Genomic DNA, 6,286 nt, shown 5'->3' with positions numbered 1-6,286 from the left:
TAAACATTAAAAAAAGGAAAAAGAAATCATAAAAAAGAACCACTCAGAAATGAAGAATACAATAACTAAAATGAAGAATACACTAGATGGAATTAACACCAGATTATATAAAGCAGAAGGTCAAATCAGCGATTTAGAACAGGAATCCCTAATTTTCAGGCCATGGACAGGTATCTGTCCGTGGCCTGTTAGGAACCAGGATACACAGCAGGAGCGAAGCTTCACCTGTATTTGCAGTCTCTCCCCAGTGCTAGAATCACCACATCAGCTCTATCTTAAATCATCAGGCATTAGATTCTCATAGGAGCACCAGCTCTGGTACCAAAAAGGTTTGGGACTGCTGATAGAAGGCAAGGTAGCAGAAAACACCCAATCAGAACAGTAATATAATGTTTTTTAATGAACAAAGTTTAAGGAACCTCTGGGACAACATCAAGTGTACCAACATTCACATCATAGGGGTACCAGAAGGAAAGGAGAGAGAGCCAGAGATTGAGAACCTATCTGAAGAAATAATGACTGAAAACTTCCCTAACCTGGTTAAGGAAATAGACATACAACCCCAGGAAGAGCGGAGAGTTCCAAACAAGATGAACTCAAATAGGCCCATACCAAGACACATCATAATTAAATTGTCCAAGGTTAAAGACAAAAGGAGAATTCTAAAAGCAGCAAGGGAAAGGCAGCTAGTTCCTTACAAGGGATCTCCCATAAGACTGTCTGCTGATTTCTCAACAGAAACTTTCAGGCCGGAAGGGACTAGCAAGAAATATTAAAAGCGATGAAAAGCAAGAAACTACAACCAAGACTACTCTGCCCAGCAAGGCTATTAATTACAATTGAAGATGAGATAAAGAGCTTCCCAGACAGGAAAAAACTAAAGGAGTTCATCATAGCAAGGCAGTGTTATAATAAATGTTAAAGGGACTTCTTTAAGAAGAAGAAAGGAAAAAAACATAAATATGAATAATAAACTGGCAATAACTATGTACTTATCAATAATTAATTTAAATGCAAGTGGATTAAATATTCCAATCAAAAGACATAGGGTAGCTGAATGGTTAAGAAAATAAGATTCATACATATATTGTCTAAAAGAGACCCACTTCATGGAAGCAACTGAAGTGTCCTACAATAGATGATTGGATGAAGAAGCTATGGTACATATATACAATGAGATATTACTCAGCCATAAGAAGAGATAAAATACTGCCATTTGCAACAACATGGATGGACCTCGAGATAATCATGCTAAGTGAAATAAGCCAGACTGAAAAAGTTGAAAATCACATGATATCACTTATATGTGGGATATAAACCTAAAAGCAACAAATGAACAGGACAAACAGTCAGAGAATCATGGCCATGGACAATAGACTAGTGGTTACCAGAGGGTGGGGGAAGGGGGGAAATATATAGGGTAACAGAGGTCAATATGTGGTGACAGAAAGAAATCTAACTATGGAGGGTAAACACACAATGCAATATGTATATGACTTACTGTTGAATTGTACACCTAAAACTTACTGGATTTCATTAATCAATGTCACTATAATAAAAGTAAACTAATAATTAAAAAAAATAAAAATAAAATAAAAGAGACCCACTTCACATTGAAAGACACACACAAAGTAAAAAAATGGAAAAAGATATTTCATGCAAATGGAAATCAATGAAAAGTTGGGTTTGCCATACTTATATCAGACAAAATAGACTTTAAAACAAAAGCTGTAATGAGTTAAAAAACATTACACAACGATAAAGGCATCAATTCAACAGAAGAACGTAACCCTAGTCGAAATTTATGCACCCCATATCGAGACACCTAAATATATAAAGCAAATATTGACTGACAGAAAGGGTCAGATCGATAGTAATACAATCATAGTAGGGGACTTTAACACCCATATAATACCAATAGACAGATTATCTAGAAAGAAAATCAACAAAAAAAACAGTGGCCTTAAGTGACATATTAGACCAAATAGACTTAATTGATATTTTTAGAGCATTTCACCCAAAGCAGCAGAATATACATTCTTCTCAAGTGCACATGGAACATTTTCCAAGGTAGTCCATGTTATGCCACAAAACAAGTCACAATAAATTTAAGAAGAGTGATATCATATCAAGCATCTTCTCTGATAAAACTAGAAATCAATTTCAAGAAAAAAATTAAAAATACACAAACATATGGAGGCTAAAGAGCATGCTACTAAACAACAAATGGGTCAACAATGAAATCAAGGAAGAAATCAAAAGATACCTGGAGATAAATGAAAATGAAATCACAACTTAACATCAATAATACACAGCCAATGCAGTTGTAAGAAGAAAATTATAATACAGGCTAACCTCAAGAAACAAAAGAAAATCTCAAATAAACAATCTACCTTACACTTAAAGGAACTAGAAAAAGAATAGCAAAGAAAGCCCAAGGGGATAAAAGGAAGGAGATAATAAAGATCAGAGCAGAAATAAATGAAATAGAGTCTACTATTTGTAAAAAATATCAATGAAACAAAAAGCTTGGTCTTTGAACAGACTCATCAAGAAGAAAAGAAAAAAGGGACCCAAATAAATAAAATTAAAAATGAAAGGAAAAAACTGACCACTGACTCCAGAGAAATAAAAAAGATTATAAGAAAATAGTATGAGCAATTATATGTCAACAAATTGGAGAATCTGGAAGAAATGGATAAATTTTAAAATCATACAACTTCCCAAAACTGAGTCAAAAAGAGAAAATCTGAAATGACCTATTACTACTGACAAAATCAAAATCTATATCAAAAATAAAAGCCCTGGATCAGATGGCTTCACAGGTGAATTTTACCAAAAGTACAAAGAAAAATTAACACTTACTCTTCTCAAAATATTTTTTAAAAGTCAAGAGGACAGAGTTCCCCAAGCACATTTTATGGGGCCACAATTACACTGATTCCTAAATCAGACAAAAACAGTATGAAAAAAATAAAATTACAGACCACTACCCCTGATGAACATAAATGTAAAAATCCTTCACAAATTCAGCAATATATTAAAAAGATCCTATATCATGATCAAGTGGAATGTATTCCTGGGATGCAAGGTTGGTACAATATCCACAAATCAATTAATGTGATAACCATATTAACAAGTTGAAAGATAAAAATTATATGACCATATCAATAGATGCAAAAAGAGAATTTGACAAAATCCAGCATCAATTTATGATACCTCATCATAATAAAGGCATTATATGACAAACACACAGCTAACGTCATACTCAAAGTGGAAGAGCTAAAAGTATTTCCCTTAATATCAGGAAAGAGATAAGAATGTCCACTTTCAGCACTTTTTCCAACATAGTGATGGAAATTCTAGCCACAGCCAACAGAAAAGTAAAAGAAATAAAAGGCATCCAGTTTGGAAAGGAAGAACTTAAACTGTCATTATTTGCAGACGACATAATACTATAAATAGGGAATCAATATTCCACCAAAAAAAAAAAAACCTGTTTGAACTGGTAAAGGAATTCGGTAAAGTAGCAGGATGCAAAATTAATATTAAGAAATCCATTGTATTCTTATACACTGATTATGAACTATCAGAAAGAGAAATTAAGCAAACAATCCCACTTACAACTGCTTCAAACACAACAAAATACCTAGGAATAAATTTAACCAAGGAGGTAAAAGACCTGTACTGGGAAAATCATAAGTCACTGATGGAAGAAACTGAAGATATAAATAAATGGAAGCATTTATTGTGTTCGTGGATAGAAAGAACAAATATCATTCAAATGTCCATAGTACTCAGAGCTATCTATAGATTCAATACAATTCCTATCAAAATATCAATGACATTTTACACAGAACTAGAAAAAATAATCAAAAAATTTTATGGAAAAATATAAGACCCCAAATAGCCATGGCAATCTTGAGAACAAAGTTAGAAATATCACACCACCTGATATAAAATTATATTACAAGGCTATAGTAATCAAAATAACATGATACTGGCATAAAATCAGACACATCAATGGAACAGAATAGATAGCCTAGAAATAAACCCACATCTATATGGTCATTTAATCTATGACAAAGGAGGAAAGAATATACAATGGGATAAAAACAATCTATTCAATAAATGGTGTTGGGAAAACTGGACAGACACATGCAAAAACATGAAACTAGACCACCTTCTTATATCATATACAAGAAGAAATTCAAAATAGATTAAAGATTTAAATGTAAGACCTGAAACCGTAAAACTCCTAGAAGAAAACAGAGAGTAAACTCTCTGACATTGCTCGTAGTAATATTTTTTGTATGTATCTTCTCACGCAAAGGAAACAAAAGAAAAGATAAACAAATGGGACTATGACAAACTAAAAAGGTTTTGCACAGCAAAGGAAATCATCAACAAAACAAAAAGACGACCTACTGAATGAGAGAAGATATTTTCTTATGATGCATCTGATGTGGAATTAATATCCAAAATTTATAAAGAACTCATACAACTCAACACCAAAAAAACAAACAATTCAACTAAAACAAAAATGGGCAGAGAACCTGAATAAGTATTTCTCCAAAGAAGACATAAGATGGCCAATAGACATTTGAAAAGATGCCCAATGTCACTAATGATCAGAGAAATGAAAATTAAAAACACAATAAGAACCACATGATTTTATTTATATGTGGGATATAAAACTGAAAGCAAAAAACAGACATGACAAACAGAGGATCATGGACACGTATAGTAGATTATTGGTTACCAATGGGAAGCGGGAGTAATTAGGAGTAAAGGGAGTCAAATATATGGTGACAGCAGGAAATTTAACTTTAAGTGGTGAACACACAATGCAATATACATATGACTTATTATTAAATTGTACATTTGAAACATACAATTTTATCAACCAATGTCACCCCAATAATTTTAATTAAAAAACCACAATGAGATATCACCTCACATCTCTCGGAATGGTTATCATCAATAATTTTTTTTTAAAGTGTAGGCGAGGATGTAGAGAAAAGAGAACCCTCGTTTGCTATTTGTGGGATTGCAAATTGGTGCAGCTACTATGGACAACAGTTGCGGGTTTCTCAAATAATTAAAAATAGAACTACCTTATAACTTATAACTCAGCAATTGAACTTTATAACTTATAACTCAGCAATTGAACTTCTGAGTATTTATCCAAAGAAAACAAAAAAATAATTTGAAAAAGTATACACACCACTATGTCACTGCAGCACCATTTACAATAGCCAAGAAGATATGGAAGCAACCTAAGTACCTATCAACAGATAATTGGATAAAGAAGTTGTGTTACATATATACAGTGGAACACTACTCAGCTAAAAAATTCTTACCATTTGCAACAACGTGTATGCTAAGTTAAATAAATCAGAGAAAGACAAATAAAACGTGATTCCACTTATGTATGGAATCTAAAGAATAAAATAAATGTAAAATTTAAAAAAATGAAAACAGACTCATAGATACAGAGAACAAACTGGTGATTGTCAGATAAGAAGGGAGTTGGGGGGCTAGGTGAAAAAGTTGAAGGGATTAAGGAGTACAATTTGGGAGTTACAAAATAATCATGGGGATGTGAAGTACAGCATAGGGGATATTGTCAATAATATTGTAATAACCATGTATAGAGCCAAATGGATACTAGTCTAACCATGGGGATCAGTTTGTACATTATATAAATGTCTAACCATTATGCTGTACACCTGAAGCATATATAAAATAATTTTGAATGCCAACTTTAATCAAAAAAAAAATTTAAATACAGTTAAAAAAATATTGAGCATTACAGTGTATATCCTACCCAAGCTCACCAAAATGGAAAAGGAGTATTTCTACAAGACTGGAATTTTATGTAATGAGAGTGTACTTGAAAATTGTTTTCCAATTCTGTTGATACCTTTTTAGTGGTATCTGAAAAACTTCAAATAGTCATTGGTATAGAAACCATACATGACCTTCTATAATTTATTTGCCAAGCTTCAGAGGCTATCATTCCCAAATCAATCTTTACTCTTCATTGAGGTTGCCCTCATTTTGTTTCAACAAGCAATGGGTAGATACTGTCTGTTATTATTAGTGATTTTCTATCTGGATGGCTAATCCTTCCAATTAGATTGCCAACTCTTGAGTTAAGGATCCTATTAATCACCTTTATATCTTCCTCTACACAGCAGTCTGCAACCTTTTGGACACTAGGGACCAGTGCTCTTATGAGAATCTAATGCCTGATGATTTGAGGTGAAGCTGAGGTGTCCCT

Source organism: Pteropus medius, unplaced genomic scaffold (genome assembly GCF_902729225.1).
Source record: "Pteropus medius unplaced genomic scaffold, Ma_sr-lr_union100, whole genome shotgun sequence".
NCBI classification, from domain to species: domain Eukaryota; kingdom Metazoa; phylum Chordata; class Mammalia; order Chiroptera; family Pteropodidae; genus Pteropus; species Pteropus medius.
The sequence above is the reverse complement of the archived record's forward strand: the minus strand, read 5'-3'. Positions refer to the sequence as shown.